A 27627-nucleotide genomic window follows, 5' to 3' on the forward strand; every position below is an offset into this window, starting at 1 on the left:
TCGGTCTATGAAAAAAGCGACCTGTATTTTGTAGTAGCAGTTAAATCGAACTTGATGTTGTACGGTCGCTTGGGAAAGAACGACACATTTTCTTCAGCTAAACGGGACTAGCCGTCGTCACAAGCCACGATTTTCTACTGTTCTCAGTGGAACCGCCACTGCATGGTCGTCGAAGCGTCTAGTCGGAGTCCAGAAAGGGCCTGCGGCGGTTCGTACTAAGGTAAATCGATATAAATGCAGATGGCAGACTAGAACCGCGGGCAGGCCTGTGCCAATAGCGGAACGTGGATCCGACCGAACGAACCCGCTTGTCGGCGACCTTGCGGCGCTAAACTACAATAAGCGTCTTCTCCTACATAGAAACGATAGAGGGACAACGCACCGTTTGAGGACCCTATTTCCTAGAGGTAGGGGATGGACATGACCAACCAAGAAAAAACCGCAGGCACGGCAGGTGAAAACTGATTCAGATTTGCTCTAAATCCAGTGAAGATGCAGTGGACTAACTTCAATCTTCCTCTTTTCCCAGTTTTTGTCATTTCTTAACAAGTTTTCTACTTGTACTAGCCATCGGACACAAATCAGGCAAGTTGAAAAAGATCGTGTCGAAATTGACTTCAGTGGAAGGTAGTGGCTCGAGGTAAATAGAGACGAAAGGCTATTTTTACATCGAGCTTTAAGAAGTCATAGTAAATAGAATATTGTCACCACTAGTAAGCCCATTTCGCCGCAGTGTCGGCACTATTGCTCCAACTGACAAATGACGTACCCAGAAAGATTTTCCATTTAGATATTTTATGCTTTCTACGAAGAGAGGTTAACTTGAATCACGTGAAACGTTTTCTTAAATTGCTTCTAAGAGAAATCGTCAGAATATATAAGGTAGTACTATATATCTTAGTTCATAGTATAAATTAAGCTTTTTTAGTGTTCAAAGCAGTGGGTGTTCTGCCTTAAGTTCTTCCGCGGTTAATAAGGCGAGATCTTATAAGAGAAATAATTCAAGATATTTCAGTATTTTACGAATTCAATCTAAAAAATCTATCTGAATTAGTTATTAGCTGATATAAAACGGCACCATTGCAAAGCCATCTATCTTCAGACATTTCTTTACTCTTAACAAATTTGCGATCGTTTGCATTGAACTGATCACTTGTTGCTCGCCGGGCATCGACAACCTAGTCACGAAAAAAGTCGGCCTTACGGCGCGTTCGATGAGGGGCGCATCAGTTCTGCAACATCAGAGGCCAAGAACATCGTTTGCCTTGCGCTGCCGTATTAGCCAAAGTGCCGTTTGCTTTCCTTTCCCGCCGCTCTTCCTATTCAAACATCGTGTTACCAGTTATGTACGGCAGTATGTCCGAGCGTACGTGTATTCCTTTATTCTCATCTGATCCAGTATCAGCCACCCACAAGTCCCATTGCACCTCATAGCATTTATCTGTTTGTCTGTTAATGTTAATAGAATTACGAGAGACCGACAGAGGCTGCGTATTAGGACGCACCTACATACGAAAATATGCTGCTGTTGCTGCTTGTCTTCGAGCACGCAGACGAGGGAACTTCGACTATATCAATGCAAGCCTGTTTTCCTTCTCGTGCAGCTAGACGGACATCTACCTGGCCGTCTTACCACAAACTCTCGTCTTCATCTCTAACTAGAGCTTCTGCTGCTCGGATGTGTCTGTCAGCAGGGTCTCCATACCATGAACCCATAAGTCGAGCAAAAAGCGTACGCTATATATAAAGGTATATGTGCACTCGTAATTGGATAACTGTCTCACCAATAGCAATGTGACAGCGATGAGGGTTGGCGCATCAGTTGCTCTCGATGAGGTTTCAGTTTGATCTCACAGGAGGATGGCGATGGAGAAGGCTTTCTGGAGAGAAGAGCATCTGAGGGAACCGGCTTGTGTGCGAGTATTAGATTGTTGGCAGACTGGCTCCTACACAGGTATAGAGGGTTAGCTGAGATGCTTAGACACACACCCAGAGGGACTTGTAAGTGGCAGGTAATACCAGTGATGTGGCTGAATTGAGGTGCGTGCTGGAAATGCATAGAGGCGCTATTTGGGACAGGGGTATGGTGTGGATAGTTATTATGGATGAGGGGGTAAAGAGATAAAGGAAACAGGGCGTTGAAAGCAGCTTTAAACAAGATCATGATCGGAAGCTACAGGATTGTTACGGGCGCGAGGAAGGCGACAGAATGATAGCAGGTGATCTGAGTGTGCAGTGTTAGCTGCGTTTGTCCGTATTTCCGCATAGTTAGTGAGAAGACTGAAGGACACAAAGTCCTGTGGAGATATATGAAATAGATAGTTGACAGAATGAAGGTCGCAAGGCTATCTAGATACATTTGATGGACTAGCTATCGGACACGTACGCTTCTTGGACATAAGAAAAAGGTACCTATAAAGTTCGGGTTGAGACAAAGAAAAGTTCGCTGTATAGTTTGTGACAGTATAAAGATCTGACATTCGCAGATCAAAAGAAATGCATAGATACATAGACACACACACAAAACAGATTCTTGATCCTTTTAAATATATTATCTCAAATCACAAGTTCGCCACACAGAGAGAACGAAATCATTGATTCACTAGGTGCAATGTTATACAAAATCTAGCTTTAGTTAATGTTAATAACGGTGAAGCGTACAAATATAGAGATATTTGTTTGTAGCCAGCAGAGAGGTTTGTCTTTTTGTACAACATCGGAATTCTGAGCTTTAAGAGTAAGGGCTATATACAAGTTGAGTGTTTTGGCATACAATCTATATATCTTAATATAATTTTTCTTTGATAAGCGCGTAACAGCTGATAGCTAGATAAATTAATAGGAAAATTAAAATGTTTGTAAAAGGCATGACCACTACAAAATTACTGATACAAAATTTCCATCATTATTTCCAAAGTAGCGTACGTGTTATGTTCGCCTTCATATCCTAGCGAAAGAATAGCGCTTTTAAGGTGTGCACTTAGCTAGAGTAGTCGTTCATTTTCTTTAATCGTAAATTCCTGAATGTTCCAAAAAAATAAATAGAAAGTCATCTTAGGACTCCAAAAAGCTTACGATTTGGCTCGGGACGAGTCTCCGAGTGTAGGCTGCTAGCTTGTAAGGATCGGTCCTACACCGGCTTTCACAAATCAAACATCGACGGTATATGCTTGCTGGAGTTCAGACAAATCCTATTTTTAGCGAGGTATTTTCGCATCAAAGAGAAAGCTGAAACGCGATAGTGTCTCGGTGTCACGATTATATTATTGAAACGTTCCAACGTAGGCTATACTTAACGAAAGTCTCGAAAACGATCCCCGCCTGCAAGAACGGAATAGGTGATTCAACGAGCAGTTCCGGCGGATAAAGTTTATGTTAGAGTGACAATCTGAGCAACTCGTAGCAGTTGTAGTAATCCCAATTCTAAATTCTTGTCTCGGCGTCACAAATCTAATTTGGGGGTCCTGCAGCGCCGCTACCCCCGACCAATTAGGTCAGCGGAGCATTGCGATGCTTCGCGTGGTCCCCATTTTCCGACTAGGACTCGGGCCGTCGCATCATTTTTTTCACGAGGGCGGAGTAAGTGTCTCGCATCGCAAGCATCATATATCATCGTTGCTCTTTACTTTTCTCATTTGCATGCTTAGGTGTAAGCGAGTTCAAGAGGATGTAGAGAAGGTTTTGCAACTATTCCTATTCAGGACCGCTCTTTTTTCCGAGCTGGGTTCTGCGCATTTCGGAGTTCGCCTTCGGTGCTTTTTGGGGGTGCCCAATTATATGGGGTGCCCAATTATATGGAGCGCCTCTGCTTAACTGTGCACTAGCCCTACGTCGAGGTGATCCCAAATCGAAGCCTGTGTATGTATGATATTTGTGTGGTCACCTTTTATTTCCGCTGAGATAAAATAACGGTTATGTATCACGGTAGACGTAACTAAAAGAAACATCTAAGTTAGTATATATATATATATATATATATATATATATATATATATATATATATATACACTAGCTATGTTATAATAGAAATCTGCTTGTTGTAACCCTGTAGATTGGGCAAAGTGAGCTGTGTTTTGTTCGTGTAGAAGAATCCATATTTTAATAGAATTGATTTTCATAGGATTTCGTCATTTCACACTATTGGTTTAATACGATCTTTTTATTTCCACTTGTTTTCGTCAGATATCGAGTTCGTTTAGCGTCTATCCCATACATTTATATTGCACGCTCCCAAACGCTGCTCTGTAATCTTCTGAGTGCGGCAGGCATACCTAAGCACGGCGCGCAAACTTTAACAGCACAAAATAGTTACACGTGTCTATATAAAATGTTATGTAAAAAAAAAGCTATATTAATCAACACAACGGTAGATTGCACAGTATTGATTATACTTTAGCCAGGGTCCAAATCCGTAGAATGTTGATTATCGGGTATTTAAGTACGTTTGCAATTGGTTTTAGGTTTTGATCCAGTCTACAAATGCATACAGGGCTCATTATCAGAATAAAGATGGACACATCTCTAATCTTATAATGAGTCCCGTCTAGTATCATATGCAAACAATTTATCTGTGTGATATCAACAGACTTAATCTAGACGGTTCTAAGTACACTGATTTCATCATTAACTCTTCGTTTAGGCCGTCTGTTTACCAAGTGGGTATTAACCCACTTGCGAATTGTAATATTTGCACCCCAATAGAAGTTTTCGAACTTGAATAATTACGTCAAGAAGCGAGTTTCCGAGGGTATCCATATCTAGTACAAAGTAAACATACTATAAGTACATATCCTTTGGTGCTCGATGTCCTTGAGACATTGCCAAATGGGTATCTCCTTAGTTACATTTTGATCTAGCCCACTTATGGAACTATACCAGTTGAACTTGAAAAAATGTGTATCATCATTGATATTAACATATATGTGAAGAATATGATTAGTTTAATTAGTAGTGTTAACTGCCAATAAAATAGAAACTTAGAGAATAAACGACTGCAAGTACTACGACCGGCAATTTAAGGTGCAATCTTCCGCGAACGGTTTAGCCATTTATATTGTGCATAGAAATTAAACGGAAGAACAATAATTTTAATTTAACTTACATGCGATTCAACTATAATTACGGCTAAATGTGACATCGTTTGTTACCTGCGCAAACGTCTGCCTGTACCCTGCAACTGGCTTCTACTTCCTTCGAGGCGAAGGAAAAGCAGTCAAATTATCATTTAGCGTAAGTATAAAGAATTATTTAAATCTGCGCGGGCTTTTCTGTGATTCTGTTATCCTCTAGTCGAGCAAAAGTCACCGGACCCTAACGTTTGATACAAAATGTTTTTACTTCATACGTAGTTCCGCAGAACTGGAAGCACTTAGCTAGAAGACGAATTTTAGCAATGGGTCGTCTTTTGTTGAAGCGAGAATTTTACGAGTGACACGGATTCGATTCAATCAAGACAGTGCCCGAAACTAAAATGTAAATTAAACATTTGTGCACCGGGCGAGTTTGCCCCAGGCTACAACATAGCCAAGTGAGAAAAAGGAACACGAAGTTGTGTAGAGGTGCTCGGCTAAAGCTTGGACGAAATACGATGTTAGAATACGGGCCTAGCTAACCCCGATACCATGCTATCCCCGGGGCTGTTCCAGTGATTGGTCCACTGGAAAAAATATACTAGCAAATTACGTGATCGCGCATGAAGAAAATGGCTAATTTCATTCTGGATAAAAAATAAGGGCTTTGTGGATGCGCCGAGCTTCTGTTTCCTAAGTTCTGCTATATTGCCATATTGAAGGTTCAAGTAAAAAAATTACACAGTGTTACACGTTCTTGATTCAGATTTACCGTGCACCGTTCCGGAGTTTGTACTCACCTTCTCTTAAATATTTGCTGTATGTAGCAAGCAAGTATCGCTTCGTTAAAATTAATGCCTCTGTACAACTAACTAAGATTTATTATAGACGGATATATACAGAAACAGGACGATAGATGGGCCTTGTAGTTTCTTACGTCAGAATTATATAATGTACAAATAGTGGTGCTCGTGTCAATAAAAGTAGAAAAAGAAAAAAAAAAAGTACACATTATTTGGCACTTTACTGTTTGCCGTAACGTTACAAACAATTAAGAGCTCATCATAGACTCTGTTTGCTGCTCCACAAGCTTTAAATAGATACTTGCTTGACATGCATGGGCCAGGGGAAACAAAACTCCAACATCGTGCTATGAAAAAAATGCTACAGACGTATTCCTTAATCCAACTGCTTTGTACATTCACCGTGACAATCATCATATACATTTGTTAAATTACCGCTGGCAGTTACGCTTTGCTTGCTAATTACATTATTATTTATAGCAAGTTTTCTTTTTTCTTTTGAGACCAAAAGAATTTCGACGGAAAGCGTTTGTCGAACGATGTCACCATAAAACATAAGTTATGTTTGCGCAGACCAGACGAAACATAAATTAGTTTGTTAGGCTAGATCCTATTATGAGTATTCAATTATTTTAAAGGTCATAAGTTTCAGATGGACAATTGAAATACATTACTACCTGTAAAATATGAAAGTTACAAGGAAAGTAGAGAGATCAATACACTTCTTTAGGTGTCCCTACATTTACACTATATAATAAAAAAAAACATAATGGAGACTTATATGCCGTATTTATGTAAGTCTCTATCATCTGTAAATGTTCCAGCCGTTAGTATTCTCACTAAAAAAAAATTTTTTTAAAAGGTATATTGATTTATTTTTCCTAGAAATGAACAACATACAAATGTGAATATTTAAATCAGCAAGTAATCTACCATTAAGACCTTACGAGTTTCCAATTCTATAGCAGTAGAGGAAATTATAGAAACTTGAAAAGACACCAGCCTTCCAAAGGTAGAAAAGGTTTCAAGTTTTTAAAGAAAGGTGAAAAATTTGAACCTAAACCGATGACCGACTGTTTCAGAAAAAAGAAAATATGAATGAGTAACACACCCACACAAGTTACAATACATTTAATTTCACGAAAGTTCGCGCAAGCGTTTCATAAAGATTAAGTATTTGTCTTATAAAAAGAAAACAAACACCCCTTAAACTTCGTTGCCTACCTATATTAGTAATATTGTACTATGTAAAAAGAACATAAAGGACAAAGAAGCTTCCTGAAGAAAAATATCATCACATATACTTCGTAATCACACCCACTTTGACAACAGCAATACGCCACATACAATAATTCTTCCACTAAAAAATCATTCTTCCATGATATGACAACAACAACAATCGTAATAATTATATAGCCTCTATTAAAGCTTGTGCAGCCCAGTCCGTCCTTGCCGTTCGAGGAAAAATTGTAATTTGCTGGTGATGCCAGCGTGGCCATGTACGTTTTTGTACGCGTAGCCATTCCAGGAATGTCCCACAGTTACGTGCACTTCGCATACATATTTCATCCGAGAAGTTCCTGACAGGATCTGAGAGGTTTCTCGTAAACGCGACACGACACGGATTCGGTGACGGTGACAACGACAGCCCCATGCACATTTGCGATTGCAAACCCCCCTGGCTGCTCCTAATAGTGGTGGCTGATGACAATGATCCGGTTTTGATACTTTCAATGAAATACGCAATGCATTAAAATCATTCACGGTAGAATCACTAATTTTGTGATTAATTACTCCATGTCTACCCACAGAAATAGCAGAGACATTATGTTTTCCCAGGGAACAGCATCTAATTGGCGGCCATGTTCTAGGTAGTCGGTGAGCGATTTTGCTCTTCCTGGATCTGGATGACCTTGGCTGGCGAGTTAGCCGACTGATTGCTTCCCTGCGCATAACCCCTTTGGCGCCGCGTGGCTTTATGAAAGCCGATCTAAGTCGTATGCACTCGGAACGTTCTTCAAAAGCGGTCGGCCTCACTTCAGTATGTCGTGCGGCCTATCTATAATGCAAACGAAGGAAACTAGGTAAATCGGAGCCCCTCATTGTCTGTTATGATTGAACGAGTTAGCCGTTGCGATCAAGTTTTGTTCGCCCTGTATACGTACGTAACCATAGTATTACAGAATCTATATTCCACAGCTATCTAACCCAGATTTGCGTTAAGGAAACAGGTAGCGGTGGGACTACAGTTAATGTGAACCTGTGAGAAAAATGTTCCAATCGTACTTGTTGTATAAGATAAGGAAACTTCCTTCCCAACCCCGCTAGTTAGAACGTTAGCCTTTTTCAGTCGTCTTTGGTCATTCGACTACGGCTATCGACACACAGGTTGCACTACTTAAAACTAGATAATGTATGCCTGTCTTCGCAAATTCTACTTCATATACATACTCCGGAACACCATCCAATGCAAGCTATTAATCAATCGACCAGTCATCACTGCGCGGACGTGTTCAGTGATAAAGCAATGTTCATGAATTCCCGAAAGCTGCCCAGAATGTCTTGTCTCGTATATGCTTAGGTTGGTCATATTTTTACTCCATTAATGCGCCGGTTTATATTTCTCTGTTCTTCCCTACCGCGCTCTCCCAGTATGCTTTCTCTCTCTCTTTTCTTGTCCATCCATCCCTTTCCTTCTATTTCATTTTCTAGCACAATCGCTCCCCATTTGTAACACCGTGCGTTTTCCTGTAGTTAAGCCGAATCATCTCGTGTCGACTTCTTAAAAACGACAGCAAAGCGATTTCGCGCATGAAGCCAGCCCCGCTTACGCCTCATACAACAACAGACATTCTTTGCGTACATTTGTCATAGCGTCAGCTGAGGTATTTGCGTGCATCCCCATGTAGATGTCTGTTCTATATTGCTCGTCCTATGTATAGCCAAATACGAACAGAGTCGACTTGCAGTTTCACTACATCACAACAGTCACTATCAGCAGGCGCATGGTTATCATGAAAAGCAAACTATTCTAATTCTCCCGTCCTCCACCCCTGAGTGCGAGAGAGCGCCGACTTGGTATAGGCCATCTATATGCGCACGCCTTTAGGTTAGAAGAGGCTGCTCAGCGCAAGCCGCTCGCTGACGCCCGGATGCTGATGGAGCGCCAAAGCGGTACTCAAATGTTCCTTATATCATTTCTTCCTCATTCGGGCCATTACTGCGGTGTGAACGTTTACCCCTCACTTGGGTTCGTTCGAATGACGAGCCAGACGGCACAAAAATCATCATAAAATTCCAAGGATCTCGTTCGTCGACTTATAGCGTTGATAGAAAAGCTTCAAGAGAACGAAGAAAGCGAAAAAGATGGGTACTGATGGCGGCACAAAGGAACAGGGCCCATTGTTTGGCAACGTTCGTTGCGTCAAACTCTTTACAGCAGGAGAGACAGGTAACAACGACGACAGGTTAGGAACAACACTATTAGCAATAATGCGACATGGGTCGAGGACACAGCTGAAAAGAAACCGCTGTAGCAACACGGCAAGCACATAAAATCAAGGATGACCGCGGTTCGCTTTCGGTCCATTTTGAAACTAGGGTGACATTGGTAGACGACTAAAATATCGCTGTCCGCATGGATATCACCAGCGCGAGAGATCGTGAAGAAACTGAGCGTCATTCCAAGGCGATGCTAAAAACTCGACCGCGACATGCAGATAACTGTGAAGATGAAATGTTCAGAAGGAGAGATGTCTGACTCGGAGATACTGCTAGTAGGTAGAGGAGGAAAAACCGAGAAGAAACGTGGAAGATTCGACTGAAGGACGAATCGCTGCGAAACTACAACGCACGACAGAGGCTGAAATCAGCTGAAGAAGCCTTAGAACACAGCGGCCAAGGCCCGGAGGTGTGCATGTCCTAGCGAAATCGCAAGACAAAAAGACCACATGCGATGGTGAATTATGAATGCATTTAAGACTCTAGGAGATGCACAGTGGACCTATGTAATTTTTCATTGAATGCTTGTCATTGCTTTGGCGAGCGAGAACTGTAGAGGCAAACGATGGCTTTTAATTATGGTTCCCTCGCACCCACTACTATTTCGTTAAAGACGCAGAGAAAAAGCGCAAACTCAGAATTGTGAATAGAGTGGCATGGACGTTCTTTACCAGCGTAATGCAATGGCTAAGTGATAAGGTATCTGACTACAATTAACAATTATCAAGTTTTTATACGATAAATATCACAAATGGCAGCTATTCTTGAGAGTCTTCGTGCTAACTTCTAACGATTTATTCCCACGTGCCGGCGCTCAGACAGAATGGCGCTTAATCTGAGCTAGACTCTTGTGAATGACGCATAAGTGTGGATAAGCATCATGGAAGAAAATAGTTTATAAGTAAAGCGATAAAAGCTACTACTATTGTATGTATGTTAGATAGGCGTAGATGAAAAAGCTTCGATTGGCAAAAGCATGCTGATACATGAAAGATAATATAACCGTTAAGAGAGTTAAACATCCACATTTAAATCGCTGCTGGCAGGGGCATCGCAGGGGTAACCAAATATATGGCAACACGAATTTAACTAATAAAAATAAGCAAACATACACAAATATCTCAGCATGCTTTTCTAAGCTTCAAATGTATTTTCGGGAATAGATGTGAAGATATCGATTTGCTAACGAAAAGCCCTTTGTATAGTAATGTGTCCGTGAGGGTGGAGAACACAAATGACTTAATCAAGGACTGTCATGAAGCTATCATAGGCTTCCCAAGCAGACTATCCTTTGTAGCAAAGCTAAGCCAATTATATAATACAGAAACACGTGGCGCGGCATATTTATGCATCTAGTGAGCCTAGCATCTAGGCCTGAGCATCTAGTGCTGACCTTATGCGCCTTTCATGCCGAATCTAGATAAATGCCCAGACACCTTTATACGATCCCCTTTTATTTTCGTTCAGATCCCGTTTCCGGGTCAGAAAATTTCAGGAGTGTTTGTAGAAACCTTATGGATGATTACTCGCCCTTTTAATAAACAAAGGATTGCACTCGCGTGCAGCCGCAAAATCGTCGGTACCCCAGTTCATCGCTCTAGCAGCTCTGTATTTCCGTTTTCATAGCTCAAGTCTGCAGTGTCGACGATGGCAGATCGAGATCGACCTATTCGGAGCTGGACCGCTCAGTGTTTGCCAGGCAGGGACGCAGTGGAAGACCCTAGAAGATTTCAAATGAGATGCCTTCCAGTTGTCCGTGGCCGTAAGGCCCATTCACCATTGACGCCCTTTCACATGGCAGGAGTCGCGTATCCTATTTCGTCCGGCTACGCAAAGTCCGCCAACAACCAGCTCGTCTGGCTCAGGTGTTAAAATGATGTCACGTCGTCCCGCCTAAATCCGCGACGCGACGCTCTATCCTCAAAAACCAAAAAAGCCGTCGCGTCTTTTCACTCTGGTGTCTTCCTTTTTTCCGGTACTGGAAAATAGAATTCCAGTCATAATCAACCACTGCTATGCCTTTAGTAACAGGCTCTTATATACGTACCTATCCTCAGCCCGTTCCCATAAGCATTCCCCTAAAAAGGATTGTGCCGACAGGGGAAACGGCGTTTTGGGGCATCCCACTTCCTTAGGAAAGGGAAGTCTATGTTATAATGCTAATCAATATTTTGTGTAGGCGACACCAAGTTGCGTGAACATAGAAAGACAGAATTGGAGACCTTGAGCAGCTGGTACAAAGGAAAAAGCCTGAGGATCATCAGAAACATTCTTCCTAATATTATCACCCAGTCGTTCTTAACATGCTCGCGCGTCGCACTTCGTCGGTCCTCCTTCGCAGGTTAGGTAGGTGCATATATGTCAGATCGACCAATCCTGCAGGCTCGCGCAGACCACGGATTAGCGGCTTGGCACGTGGCGGCGTATGGAAATAAATGAAAAGAAAGAGAACGAGATGTGAGTGATTACTTTCTGCCTATTGCCTTAGAAAGACACGTCATACATAAGGAAAATGAAAGCGCGCAACTGCCTCAGCCGGAAAGGCTGGTAATGTCAATGTCCTTTATAGGTTCATGGACAAGAAGGGAAAGGCGCATAACTCTATAGGAAAACAACGTGAAACGCCTGATCACACGAGCCCACAGACACGGCTTGTATCGCACTAGAGAAAAGGAATCTTCACAGTGAGTTTCAGGCGATCTTCAGGAGTCAAGTGAAGTTTCGTCCATGCAGTTTTCCGGGGCCTAGTTCATCGAAGCTACTTTAAGTGATCTAGCTTTGTAGCAGCTTCGTGACCACCAGTTAATGGGTATAAGTGCACTATTCGGGCAGGATATTAAAACTGTATAGGACAGAACCTCAATTTTGGTACCGCCACGAATTGGTGTAGTTTAACGGGTTTTTATTTCTGCGACATACGCCATTACTGAATAAAATATTCGTAAATAGAATAAGATATTCATGTAGCATTTTTCGATCCCATTTCTGTGCAATACGATTTACGATACAAACAGCAAAAAAAAAAATAGAACAGGCATTGTTGAGTAAATAAACCGTCACGCCTTAATGACCTGGTATTAACCAGGCTGGTTTAAGTATAATAATAAAAAATAATGTATTAGAATACAGAATTGAAACAAGAAACTTTCAGTTTCTTGTTTTTCATTTTTTTCATTTTTCTATTTTGTTTCAATTCTTTTTTTTTCAAATTTTCTCTATTGCTCCTAGGCTGATTTCGCGTATTTCTAAATCGCTAGCTGGTCCTTTTGGGAGTTAGTTATGTCACTGACTCCCATTACGTTAAAAGGAAGCGATATATATGCGCTGAAATAATTGCTGCAGAATTAAAAAAAAAAATAACTATTTCAGACTTTTGCTTATGTGGGTAAGATAGAAATTTATAATTTTTATCATGATAAAACCTAGCACTATTCAAAGGCAAAAATCGAAACGTTCCGCCACATATATATTCCAAATTGGTCCAAAAAGATATGGGAAAAAAAACTATCATATTTGTATTCAAGCTTATTTAAACTAAAACGATTACAATAGGTACTGTCCGACGTTTTATTTAACAGGTTTTAATAATTTTACTTTTTCATCCAACATATATTATAGGTAGGGTGTCCGTGCCTTCTCGTAGAATAAAAGGTAATCACCCGGTAGCTAATCTGTTGTCAAGCAGATTAGATTAAAAAAATATACTATCTCCATAAGGCGTATAATGTCATTCAGATTCATGTAATATTATTGATGTTTCGTTTGTACGATGCGTCTTGCTCGTAACATTCGTAATGGAGCGTAATGTACGTTCATCGCGTAACTTGTAATATAGGAAGCAAACATGTAAATACTGATTAGGGGCACATCGTAAAGAACGACACCCCGCCGAGCTAAGCAACAATCAAAGAAGCTAACAGCGTCTAGCTCTATCAAACAGTAACTTGTGTACGATCCTAACTGGACCTAGATTTGTTTTCACCCACCCTTCGATTATGGAACCGCTCAGATGTTGAATTCTTATACAATTTACGACAATGTCCACTTTCTCTATCGTGCAACAACAATCGTAGATCCACAGCGTCTTCTGTGTACAAGTGTATATTGTGTCCGTGATCGGAAACAGGCAACGATCAGATTTGAACGGGTTCGTGTAAGTAAGCGAGAACGGGCAGACACAAACCAAATAAGAATCTCTATATGAGATATCCATAATCACTGTGTACTCGATTATATCCCGCCACGTTGTCCTTTTGAATATACTCTCCGCAGAATAGGCCCGTATAGATGCTTTACTGGATGCACCTCACAGTCTGGAACGCTCCAAATCGATCTTGCGCTGTGTTAACGCACAGAGCCTAAATTAAAATTGCAGACAGCATCTCTGTCCTGCCTTTCAGTCATTTTCAGTGTCTTCCTCTCTTTGACATTCTCGTAGTAGTACTGAGCCTCTGCGTTCCTGCCGTTCGTTTACAGTCCTGCTCACTTGATTGGCACCGAAGCAACGTCAAAGCAGCGAATTATCGAAGCACGCTTAAATGTAGCTTATACATAGCGAAAGCGTTTTGCGTCCAGCTGTGAGTGAATCGTTCAGGGACCGCGTCCTAGTTGTTGATAAGAGCCTAGGTCAAACCGTTGCACATGTTTTAGTTAGTGTGAAAAGCCTTGAACCAGGTAGCATTTGAGTTAGCGTGACGCCTGACTTGCAACTAACTTCGGCTTCTAGCTACGTACAGGCGACAAACAGAATACGAACGTGATGGAAAAACGTGGCTCAATAGGGACTTAACGGTGAAGGGGGTGTTCAGTCGTCTTTTGTGCCCATTCGACCCCTAGAACGTTGGATTGAGTACCGTCATCGTTTTGTGTCACTATGCGGTCGTTGCGCTTGCCCAATAAAGCGCTAGGCGTTGACCCACAAGGTCACTACCCTCAGTAGTGTTTACTGTTCCATTTCCACCACACAGAATATCTTCTCCGCGCAACGACGGGCGTATCGGCACCGCATGCACACCTTTCTATTGCTGTACGACAACATTACTAGCCTCAATGTTGTCTGGTCTGCGTATTCTATTAGCTGGTTCTTTTTGTTTTTGTGTTACATGATGACGTCTCTATTGTTAAAGCAGTTCTGCCAGCATATATCCCTAATGATGAAGTGGCACTGCGGTTGCGACTCGGAAGCTAATGAAGAAGACACGTAACAAGTTGACTGAATGTTGTTAGATACTGATTTGTGTACGCAATCACTCACCACTTCACAAGTTGCGTAAATATATGTGAACGCATGAACGACATCAGCAGAGTCTCTATATTTACATAGTAGGCCTAGTGAAGACTTACACATGCGGTGATTCCAGGGGGGAAGTCTCGAGCAGAACAGGGTACTTATTTGTAAGTCGAATAAACATACGTATTTCCTTAACCAAGTAATAAAAGTAGCATGCAAAGATACATATGATGTGTTTCTTACGTTCAATGAAATGGCCAAATACCTGTAAGGAGCTTCACAGAATTGTGCGCAGTCTTTGGGTCAGACCATAGATACGTTCAACAGAAAAAGATCAGAAATTTCACTTCGTATTTATCTATTGAGGTCTCATAAAAATAAATTCTATTGTGTTTAGTTCAAAAATTGCGTGTGCGGGTGAGATATAAGCTACCTGCTGGTCATAGGATGTAATGCCAGTCACACAGATAGAAAAAATGAATAATTGTAAGACATGTATAGGATCGAGACAGAGATATATTTAGCTCATAGTGAAGTTGAGTGCGTGGCTCTGACTGACCACCTTGGTAAGCTCGTCCAGAGCTGGATGCCGATATGCTTATACATACACAGGTAAAAAGTAGCCTCGCTTGTCTGGTTTCTGGTTAAGTGTATAGAAATATTCTATTTGTTTATCAACACTAACTAATTCATAGAACAGAGTAAAAAAAAATAGGGCGATGCATAAAGCTGTTTCCTTTTTTTTTTTTTGTCTAGTTTTTAAGTAGGACAGTTACATTTATAAGGTAGGTGATCTACATTTTTTTCTATAGTAAACGTTAACATTAGTATTGAGCCGTTGTTCGAAAGAATGAAACAGACATTTCACTTGAGAGTCCTTGACTATCCAATTGGTAGGTCCTATACTACGAAGAACACCTTGTTGTCGGATTGAGTTCGAGACTATTATAGCGAGTAGAGAAAGGCTATATCTCTAAAAATACCCTTTAAGATTGCCCGTAAACTTAGTACTTTTGTATGATTTTCACCTATTTGGGAGAACTATGAAACTAACACTAACGTTGTATAAATTTCGTAAATACTATTCAGCAGCTTGCTTAATCATACCATTATTCGTTCCTAATACTCTATGGATTGTATATCCATAGATTACCGTACATCTCAATTCCCAGTAGCGCACTGTAGATTCTCTAAAAACCTGAAAGAATTAGTAGTTCAATTAACACCAACAGACTTCAGCGTCTACGGCATGAAGATGCGCGAGGTGATTCGACTGATACAATAGACGAGTTCCGAAAATTGGCAATGCACGTTATCCAGCTGAAAATCCCTTTTTCTCCGATTGTCTATTGAATCAGTCCGTATCAGTCCATCATCGCCCCCTATGCCAATCAGTAGCTATTGTTTTCGATGTACGGCCTAATTTATTCGTTTGTACGTATGCACAGTGTGTGTGCTGCTATCGGTAAAATGATGCCGGCACTATTTTACGCATAAGAAGATAACATATCCGTTAGATTTCGCCCTAATCATTTTGGTGGACACCGGCTACTGTCCGTCTTCGCCACCGCCGCTGCCATCCCTTGTGTCCCCCCGGCCGCCAAGAGGACTCCTGATGTCAACTTCAATCCTTCAAAATATCTCATATGCCTCAGGTAGCGGGATTAATGGAAACACCCGCTTTCTGAGTAACCTTATGTACATTGCTTATATGCCCAGAACATACACTGGAATATATAAATGAATGGCGATATGAGGGTATCCCTGAGGGTCTGTTCTGACCGCAACGGCAGGTATGTAAGTTTGGCGCTAGGGTACGCTAGCCTCCAGCTGTCCCCCGCCTTGAGGCATTGAAGTCGGAACAGAAGGGCAGGATAGACGGTATTAGGAAAACCACAATAGTTCACAGCCTTGGTCCTTGGGCCGAGCTAAATAGCGTCAACAAGCGACGCCGCAATAAGCTTTTCGAAATTCAAGCCTCAAGCAGTGAGACAATCGCACGGCCCGTTGGGTAACGCGCTAGCTTTCCACAGCAGTAGCCTCTATAATAAGGCTCTTTAAGAAGGCGATGTTAGGATGGCTCAGTAATAAAGCGAAGCTTGCTCAGTCGACCGGGTAACCGACCTACCGAGAAGGATCTATGAGAGCCTACACTGGGTATATGGAGCCTTGAAAAGCCCCCTTAGCCGTTCAAGGAACGAAACTGAGCCGATGAGATAAGATGTGGACGCCGATAAAGTGATGGGAGCATGCTCGATGATAAAAAGGCGTTAGCCTTTTCTAGAGAAAGTATTTCTTATCGAACGTGCGCTTAGTACTTGACAGCTTTTCGTGCAACAAGTGTCCCGGAGGGATCTTTATTAGTATCGAGATACGTTTTGGACTTACGTAGATTATTAAAACATAAAACAGTTTACTGTACATGATGGCTCTGCCGCACTTAGGCGGTGTGCGATTTCTCCTTCGCCGACAAACAGGTAGAAGCGTCTTGCGCCTCGTTGCTCCGGCAGACAACCTATCGATTCAACCTACAGCCGCGTAAATGGTATACGCAGAATGTCTTATATTATATCAACCTGATTTTAAACTAACTTAGTTTTCTAATACGGCTAAAGCTTATCTTACGAAGTAGGACATACCTGATTAGGCTAAATGGCGATAATAATCCTATTAAGGCAGATAAAAGAAAAAGAGCCACCAATTCCTCATCCTTCTTTGGGTTTCACGAATTTCGCTGAATCATGGAACGGGCGGTTCGAAATGTCGCTGAGCACGGGAAGTATCCAGTATCCTTTAACTCAAGCACAGCTGCTTTAACATACTCGACCAAACGGCTTTATTAATATAGAGTTTAATTGGTGAAGATAGTAATATATGGCGGCCTCTGCCGATACTTGCGTATTGTCCTGAGAATTTCTTTGAGACAGATCAGAGTCGGCGTAATCTAGATGCAATCGTGTACATCAGTAGACAGATTGTTAGAAGTCCATGACCACTCGCTTCACACAACGCGAACGCGTCTGCCCAGGCTGCTCTTTGGTTTTGGCCAACAGCACTAAAAAATAAAGCTCATGAATAGTAATAACATTAAATTTACATTAGATGAATACGCTGAGACGAAGCTTTCTTGACTACTAGTTTGTTGTGGAGCTCAGTTTTCCATAGAGAACAGCAGTGAGCTTTGAGTTGTACTTTTCGAAAGGGAACGAGAACTGTAAAACAAAAACCGTCATTCAAAAGCGCCTAGTAAGGGAGACGGAGATGACTGCAGAGCGACGTTTAAAGACGATCCAGGGCCTGCAAAGCAAAACGCCTCAAAAGCAGTCATTCATAATATAAGGAAGATAATCCGAAAATTATCACGCTCACCGTCAATATCCTAATGCTAACGTCATTTGCATGACCACGCTTGCGCTGTATTGAAATTCACATTGAAAATATGGATGAAAGGGATTACGGCCACAAATGAATGCCTTTCGTGAACTGACGATGGCACAAAGAACGTTGGCGCTGTTTAGGCCACAACAGCAGGTCTTATTATATGTTTAAGGAATCTATATATATAAACGTACCGAAACTAAAAACTCTTTGCTATCTGAGATACCCAAACCGACAAATGAGGTCTAAAATTAATATTCGAGGTTCAGTGTTACATTATCTCAAGATCACCTTACTGACTGCAGTCTTTTAAAGTCCTAATAATTTAAATTTATTAATTTTGCTGGGGCAAATGACCGATTTTTGAGCCTAACTGTCGTTCAGTTTTTATCCCTAAGTCTCAACTGGACAGATAAAAAGCTTGCACATATATTGGCCATGTATGTATATATATATATATATATAGCAGCTGGTTACCTAGTAGCAGGCCGGAGTAGCATTTGAATTGGACTAACTCGCGGCAGGCAATTGGGTGCCTGATAACAAGCACCGCACGAAGTTTTATGTGATCTCCAAAGTGAGCTATATTATATATATATATATACATCCTTGCTATTTACTAAGCTTGTGGATTGCGTATCTCTGCTTTCTAATGTCCATACAAAGATGCATGAACCATAGCAAGTTTGAGCAGTAGAATATTACGGAATTATGTATGCAGCTTTTCTATGGTATTATTTTGAGAACAATGCCACAACAATTCTAAAAATCAGCATCTGCACAAGTACCGTGCAAGAGGTGCAAGGTCGTTGCTTTTGTCTATAAGCTTGCGAACTCTCGCCGCATTTCACGGTAACCCTTTAAGGTCCCAATCGCAGCGTGCCCAGAAAGCTCTTTTCGTTTAAGCATCAATCAATCACTAATCCATCGGTATCATTTATCCAGTTGCGCTAACTTTCGATGAACGACGTTTTTCTCGACGCACTGAAGTAATAGATTATGTTTGCCCTCATCAAGTTAATCCACCCTAGCCAAAGAGACTAGTGGCTACCCAAATCTCCGAGGGGTGGTACGTGGCACTTCACAATGAGTATAGGAAAGCACTCGTTCTCTACATGTTCAATGACTGTAAACAAAGATAATTGCATCCGGGCTTGTATTCAGTAGAGTTGGATCACCAACTTGTTGTTTAACCTGATCTCATCATACAACTAAGCCTTTCATCTTGTGCGAGGCAGAGAAGATGGCCGGCCTTAGAAAAGGTTAAATAATCCTTCAAGATCTAACATTGAGGTCGCGAGCAAAATATAGTGCGTGCATCGCCGTTTAGCTGGCGGCCGCTGCATCAGTTTTCAATCAACGCATGATGTATTACGGTTCTTCAGAGATCTAGGATAGAACCTATACTCGCTAGTAACCTATTGATTAAGAATTTATATTTTCTTCTTTGTCTTTTAGAATCATTAGTTATGCTTTTTTAAACGAATAAGCTCTCGGGATAACCTCTTTTTAGCTATGTAGCATTAAGAGCTTGCTCTCACAACCGGAACTGATGTTAACAAGCTTATATAGCAATTCTCTAACAGACCTATAAAACGGTGTGGTAACCATATAAATAGCTATTAGCCTTAATATCAGTTCCTTATCTTCCTTAATTTCTCATTTTTCCTAATTAACAATTTTTTGGTAGAAATTTTGTCGATGCTGGAATTTAAAAAAATGCATTGCTACTGACCGTGCCCTTTAGTTACGATTACCATTGCAATACACTCAAAAAAATACGCTGTTTTTCTGCTTACGTAGCTTAATAAAATATTGCCTACCTGCGCCTTGGTATTACAGGTATAGGTAAGTGAAGCGGTAATATAAGAAAAAATTTTCTCATGTCGTTTCGCAGTACTCAAACAACAAAAAAAAAAAAAAACAAAAGTTAGATACAATAGTAAGATACTATTAAGTTCCATTGCTACCGAATAGTGTTATCCTCAGTTCTCATTAGGTAGATGGTAGAATCCAAGTGCTATTTTGACCTATGTATAATTAAAATAAAATTAGTTTATTTAATTAACATCTATTCAGGCGTCTGGCTCGCATTATAACGTATATCTGACGATAGATAAGGAAAAACCCCCGGTAATTGCTAACGTTGCAAAGATTAACATATAAAATTTGATATCATGTCCTAACACACTTATTCATACATCTTATCTACAGCGTATGACCCTATGTAGTCACAATAACTTCCGATTCCGCAGCTCTCTGTAATTACTTGAATTCGACTAAATAACACAGTCGCCAAGAAGGCACGTAACTGTTCGAGCAAAAACAAGCAAGACCTACCTTTATGTTACCTTTTTCGCTGAAACTACATAAATAGGAGTTTTCCATTACGATAATCTGCTATCTTAATCCTGTCAGGGCAATTTCACTTGACAGTGTCTTTGAGCCTGCACACACGAGTCTTTGCTATGCACTGTATAGAGATTTCTGTGGACGCGTGCACAGGCGACGTTGCTTCGAGCACGCGCAATTTCCACTGCACTTCCATATGTCGCCTACTATGAGCTACAGTTCTTGTAGAGAGTCCAGGATGGGCCCACTATGATGAAGATATGAGGAGGAATCACGCTCTCCGCCCATTGCGGTCGACAGGACTACGGCAGGGAATGAACCCCCAAGCTATTATTGCATTATTACCTGCGCTTTTCTTAGCCCAAGAAGCCGAAGAACGACAGTTGCACCAGCATATGTGCCCATAGCAGCAGTTTGTATCTAACTCCTGCAGGAGCACACCATCGCCAGTACAACCTAGAATGAGCAGTCGTTCCCGCATGCCCCCTACATATCAAGGGAACTGTGCCCTCCTCAAAAGAAAAAAAGGGCAATAGGCTTTCAATCTTTGGGTTCAGCAGTAACCACAGCAACCACATCGTGATGATACGAAGGGGTGCAGTAACGAGTAGTGTCTAGTACAGGGCTCGAAGACCTCATAAGATCCCGTAACCGCGGCGCTGCCGCTATTGGCATCAGTGCATCTCTTTGCAATACCAACCATCTCCGCGCGTAACTGCGTTATGTGTTTCTTGTGGCTGTTGCCTTTCAAGTGTGGTCCTTACTAACAATTTCGTAAGGAGTATAGCTCTATAGCCTTCGTTTACCCCCTGCCTTCCACCCGCTTCTCCGTCCTCCTGTTTAAGGCTCCGTTGGCCATTCCTCATTGAGGACTCCTAGGCTCCTCGGGTCTTGGCCATCCACATGCCCGGAGTGACGCTCATTAATTTATCGCGGTTTAGGAGGACTCACCGAGCTCTCGTAGGACGAAAAGGAGAGGCTGCCGTGAATTCTGGTGGTCGCTTTGCTTGCTCAGCCACACTCTAAAAGAAAAAGAATCACATAGAGAGGGGGAGGGAGGGAGAGAGAGCAAGGAAGGGAGTAAAATACGTATAGGAAAGGAGCTGAGATTTGCAGGCAATCTGCCTTCCTGAACCAAGACACATCAACCGCGAGGCGCATGAAGAGAGCAACTCATCAGCTTGAGATGGTCTTCTCACTAGATAGAATGTGAGACAGCATACTAGTAAATGTGATCTCATAAACTTGAGTGTACTACCACTCGGTGTAAACGATAAAATAACGTTTCTTAAGGCGCTTGCAGGAAACGTCGAGGTCTTATGTTTCCGGCCGTATCGTTCAAAGGCGGTTTGTATAAGTTAGTTTAGTGCGCTGGAAATGATTATTGCGTAGTCGCTAGGAAATAGTTTCCACGCAAGATGAAATTACATGTATATTCGCTATGACCTAAATGGTATTAGATTTTTCAGAGGATTACAAACCTTTTTTGCTGCAGTTATTAATGGAAAAGTGGAAAGCATGTTGTAGAAAATAACTTTTTAGATCAAATGAGACCGTGTGCAAGAACTATATATACTATTATTTACTATATATATACACTATTGTTATAATATAAACAGTTTCCTATATATATACATATATATAGGAAACAGTTTAGTTGCAGTGAGAGAATCATTTCCAGCAACATTTGGCTAAGAATTCGGAAAGTAATGGTAAGTTAACGATATTCTCCAAATTACCTTTCTCTAAATCATATCAGAATTCTATTTTACTTTTCTTAGCCTGATGTCACTTTCTCTGGCCCACCCCTGACTTCCCCTTTATTCCGATTCCCCCATCTTCAACCCCGTTTACTGAAACTCGTTCAACCTAATCCGTTAGCCCACTCGTACATTGTCGCTATCGTGATCAAATGATGAATGCGGATCAACGCGTTCAGCAGGGCACGCGAGCGGGTCCACTCGGGACAGGTCTGCCCCAGATGATCGCTAAGCGGCACAGCGTTGCCGGTTTTTTCACACCGTCGCAGTTATCGGCACCACCGCCAAAAGCAATACTACGACCACCGGTAGCGTGTAGACCCTCCGCCATCGACTTTGTGCCCCTTAAGGCGACCACGTGTGTGCTTGCCTGGCAACTTTGCTGGGTCAAGGAGCGCAGTTTAGTAAGCACCAAATAGAGAGCCATACCCGTTTGAATCCAACTAGCCTCGTTTATCCGTGGCTGAACGCTAGTCCACGGGACGCTTCTGTGGCATCAGAAGCGCTTATTGTGCGATCAATCTTATCTTGCATCAGAAGGAACCAGGGTAAGCAGCGACTGAATGCGGGTGATGACGGCGGCAGAAAGCAACTCGTCTTATCTTGCCGCGTCATTTATGTCTGCCTTCGGCTCCTGCGAATTCTTTGGCTAACTGCACACCGTGTGCTGGCACAAAACAACCCACGTCGATCGGTGTGAGCCAAAGGCGGTAACAAAATGAAAAGAGGTGGCTAGGCAAACGCAGCATTGGTGAACTGATCGTTCGGTCATCCAGGAATCGGCAGAGGCGCTGTTTCGTTGCGTCCTCCAATTAAGGAGTCTTCTCACGCGTAGGCCTAAAGGCAAGCGACGTGGATGTCTTGCCTTTAGGCTGAAAGGCCTGGAGACAGACGAGGCCTCTGTGCCACAAGACTTTCGCCATTACTACTTGCAAACCCAGCGCACCGGACCGGATGGTCATCGAACGATTGTTTTGGCCCACCTAGCTGCCATTGCTTCCTAACTAAGCAAGGAAGGCAAGGGGCTTAATTGAGCGAACATCCCGTCTGTTGCATCCATGACGAATTCCATAGACGCACATAATTACAGCTGAGGCCAGTACAGTCGGAGGCGTATAAAGGTGATCATAAGGTCGCAGATTGTGGTAATTCGTTGTTTATTTAGATAGCTACTATATCAAATGTAGGCTTCTTAGAAGCCATTTCAGGCGCACTGGAGGAAAATGAGATTCTCAAATGTAATATTTTCCTAAATCTTAATTATACTGATTTGCAAAGAATATTAGGATAATCCGGATCTGTTACGGTGAATCTTATACGTATATAGTATTTTCGATTTTGCCTGGGTTATGTCTGCGTGCAATTCGTAATGTTAAAATTAGGCTGACATAGCTGGGCTTCAGAAGTTTACAAAATTGACTGTTTTCCGGATATTTTCGATCGACATTGGGATGCCGATTAACGAGTAGCCTCAATGGTTTCGAGTCGTCAAGAGAAAGCCTAATACTGATTTCAAAAAAGCTGATTGTACTCTGCTCAGGCCTAGAGTCTCGGGCCTTTTTCAAAGAATTAAAATTTCATAACCAGCCGTCTAAGCGCTTTTCAAGTTAAAGAAGCTTTCTGCTATTTAGGCTGATAGTTTTTGCGAGCTTCTGATTGTGACAGCTGCAACCGTTGCGTTTCTTAAAAAATCTATCGAGTGGTTCACCGATCGACTATACCAAGTGATTACCCTGAAGGATAGGGTTAGTTTCTTCATGGACTCGAAGCATTTAAGAAGTTAAAAGAGCACAGCAAATGCCTCTTATATCCACGAGTATTGCATTTACAGTGCATAAGTACGCTTTGATTTCGGCGATCTAGAGTACTTATATTGAAGTCCTGCTACAAGGTGTGACTTAGGTTTTATGACGTATTTATCGGGCGATGTTGTGTCCGAATGATAAACTTGTAATTTCTGTTACTTATTCCTAACAGGATTTGAACGCATACCTCAGTTTAGAAGATATATGTAGCCTTTATTAATACGCTTCTCTTAGATGGCACTCAGCATTTAATTACTTGTTATTATGTAGTTCCTCTTCATTTTCAAACACCATAAAGCGATATCGTACATCCATGATTCTCGGTGTCAGTGCTACGAATATAACAAGTTCATCAAGTAATTCAAATTTCGATAAAGCGATCATTAAGTATACATCGGTCTAAGATGGCCTAAGATGCAAATCTCAAGTCACTAGACCACTGTTAATTACTAGCGCCAGTTAGGCGTTTCTGTTAGATTTGCTTCTGTCAGGGAAGCACAAGACTCCGACTGGTTGGTACCCGGGGGACTCGGGGGTTAAAGGAAGGTAGTCTTTCTTCGGCGGTCCGTCTCCTTGGCTTCCCTAAGGCCCCTCAAAGCAATCTATAATAATTATCGTCAAGTCAGTGGGGCAGAAGTCTGGTATGTGTAGTCCGGGAAGAACTACCGCAGCTTTACCCGAAATCCATCTAGTGGCCTATAGGCCCATTTTCGGCAATGCGGTCATCAAGCGAAGTCGGTAGATGCTGTCGCTGCTTTAGCGGCATGACCAAGGGCGCCAGCCATCAAATATGACAATGCATCATTAGGCATCACTTCCTATCTACTTCGGCTAGTCTAGTGCAGCTCGTAATTACAGGGGCAATTCCTTCTAAGGCACACATCTACAGGCGAATTGCCCTTGTCCACTTCAGCGCTCGGGCACATATACCAGACCACCCGAGGCGCTTTTCCAAATGGTTAAGAGTGGGAGAGTTGCTTATCCTGTAGGTTGGTCTAATAGGTAATCAGGATAGTGAAGACTTTTATTGGAGGCCATTCCTCAATAAGAATGGCCGTCTCCATTGAGATGAATTAATTTTATTCCATATACGCATGAAAGCAAGGGTGCATGTTGCCCTCTCAATGTCTCATTGCAATTACCGTGCATAGTTCCAAGCATATGATGATATAACAGTTGCGTTCTTTTATTAGAGCAATTGCCTATAGCTGATTTTTTTAAATTTTTTGGCTCACTTTGAAGTGCTGGGCCTGGAAAGAGTGAATTATAGCGTACTCAGCTAAGTAATCGTTCTTGCTTTAAATGACGTTTGCTTATTTTTCAGGTAACCTGCACACGTAGATCCTACGATGTGCAAAATCGTTCCTCTCTAAAGGCGATCCAATAGTCAATCCACCCTCACATATCTGGCTCCGCTTTAAGGTATCTGTTTGTTAAGCTACGCTGCATAGATTTGCTATGCTGGTAATCCCAAAAGTGTTTGGGTCACAGTCGAAACCTCGTAATTTTGATTGTGTCTGGTGTTCCAGGTCACTTTTGTTATACTGTTTTTGCCGTCGTCATGTTGTAACGGTACTTTACGTCATTCTTTCTTGTCTGACTTGTGAACCGAAGTTACTCCTTCCGTACCCTACCTAAAGGCAGCCCGAAACATTCGACTAGCCGATGTATATTTTTCTGTGGCGAAATTTCGATTTGACCGAGCTGCGTTTTTATCCCGAACGGCCCTTTCTTAGATATGGTTGGTCGGAGCAGTTCTTGTCGTTCAAATCCAAACCTCAGTCTTTTTTTCAACTCCATATTCCAGCGTTCCTACACTTCGGATTACTGAACTGTATAAGATAGTTTTGATTTAATTTCTGTAGCCCTGCGAATTCTCCTTTGATTTCACATGCGATCCTTATAGTCTCTGTGTGTGTAATCAATTATCAATTAAGGGGATATTTTCTTAGTAATCCTTTGATTGGGAACGAGAATCTAGTGCTGTTACAGCCTAATTTTTATATCTCTAATTATGAGTTACTCATGTCACGAGCCCGCCTACCTACCTAGTAATCCCCTAGTAACTCATCACCTAGTAATACCAACTATGGCTCAGACTAAATAAGTTCAGCGTTAGTAGAAAGATACAAATTAGCTTCGAAAAGAAGAGGCATTTTAGTCTTTCTTCTGAACTGACATTAATTAAACTTAAGGATCATTAGTTTTCAGAACGTTCTAATTTTCAACTGTAATTGATTGTTTTTGCTTCGCTCTGAACTGTCGCAAATGGGAATAAGTAAGCCACAGGGAGTAAACATACAATTCAGCAATGTTTCATCATTTTCGTAAATTCGTTCGTGTAATATCTTCAAAACTGAGACACCCGTCCACCTAGAACTATCTATTTACTATGTTTAATATCAAGCGATACCGTAGAATGTCATTCGCTCCCTAAAATTCCTACAAAATCTAAAGGGGGTCCAACATTGTCGATGTTCTCATTTAATGCATAAGCATTCTCAACTCACTTTGCAATGATCTTTTGAGCACGTAAATTGAAGGAATGAGCTATTTTAGCCGACATCGGGAGGACTTCAGTCTGCCAGGTGCAGAATCGAGCGGGGTGACGAGTTTGATGCCCGGTTGGATAATTTGTGTTTGTCTCCGATCTGCTCTTCATACCTTCCGCTACCTTTCACTGATCATACTGGCTGACGCTGACATTTTTCCTTTTAATTGACTTCCGGAAATCAGAGAGTCTTCGGAGAAGTCGTCAGTGTTAACGCGCCTCTATCTCGACCGGAAAATACTTTCCAACGGTTTAGCGAAGTTCTAAAATTTAGCTAGTCGAGATTGGCTCATATATATATATATATATATATATATATATAGCTTATATATACATAATAGACAATATAACAAGCTAGATCATTTTAGTATTTAGTCGAATAAACCTTTCTCAGCAGACAGTAATCAGTGCACACAAATGAAATGGAGTTATATGTCAGGGTAGAGAAATTGAAAAGACACGCGCATTGGCTCACATAGATGGAGTAATGAGCACGTTTTTTTCGCCATAAGAAGTAGCATGTTCTTCAGCCGTCCCCCCGTCCTATAGGCCAGCTACAGGTTGATCCAGTGACGCGTTTGGTTATTTGTCGGTATCAACAGCTCGCTATGCATTTGGGAAACAATACAGCGCTTAGAGTAGAGTCGAATCCCGTAATTGGTACTTTGTTTTCGACGATTTTGGGGCAGCGTTTTAGGACACGTACTTTTTCCACAGGTCTCCTCTAGCCTCATTACCTGTAACGAAGCCAAACCCCAAATAACGAAACGCTCTTTTCATTGAATTGTATACAGAGCCGGTCTGTGGTTTGATTGAATATTATGAATAAGGCTGTTGTCGTTTTTAACGTAAAACAGTTCAATTTCAAACCAATTCTACACGATTCAATTGAACAAGTTGGTATATATTATACGCCCGCTCAACAACTCTCAACGAGATAATAGTGATTTACTATTTTTCATCACAATTATAGTTATTATTGATGTTTTGCCTTTGGAATCATATTTAGAAGATACCCTTTTCCGACGATACATTGGATTCAGACGGGAGAATAACAATCAACATACCTGCAAAGCTTTTCGATGCGTTTTAAAATAGTAACTTCGAAAAAGCTTTTGCTGTAATATACGGAAATATTTGGACTTTGTTCCCTTCACATCCGGCTTTGAACATACACC

General features: G+C 41.6%; 1 long non-coding RNA gene across 5 annotated transcripts in view; it reads right to left on the reverse strand.

Annotated features, from left to right (window-relative positions):
• LOC147757995 (uncharacterized) overlaps window positions 1-27627 on the reverse strand; it is a 75189-nt gene that overhangs the window by 13747 nt on the left and 33815 nt on the right. For 2 of the 5 annotated variants that reach the window (XR_015322415.1, XR_015322411.1), the window contains one exon: window positions 26018-27186. This is a non-coding gene — a long non-coding RNA (uncharacterized LOC147757995). Of the gene's footprint in view, window positions 1-4163; window positions 7932-7957; window positions 11352-11595; window positions 13996-26017; window positions 27187-27627 lie in introns of those variants that run through there. The other 3 variants (XR_015322413.1, XR_015322414.1, XR_015322412.1) reach the window with 3 other exon arrangements.

The sequence above is a fragment of the Varroa destructor genome, unplaced genomic scaffold (genome assembly GCF_002443255.2).
Source record: "Varroa destructor unplaced genomic scaffold, Vdes_3.0 BEIS01000002.1, whole genome shotgun sequence".
Classification (NCBI taxonomy): Eukaryota; Metazoa; Arthropoda; class Arachnida; order Mesostigmata; family Varroidae; genus Varroa; species Varroa destructor.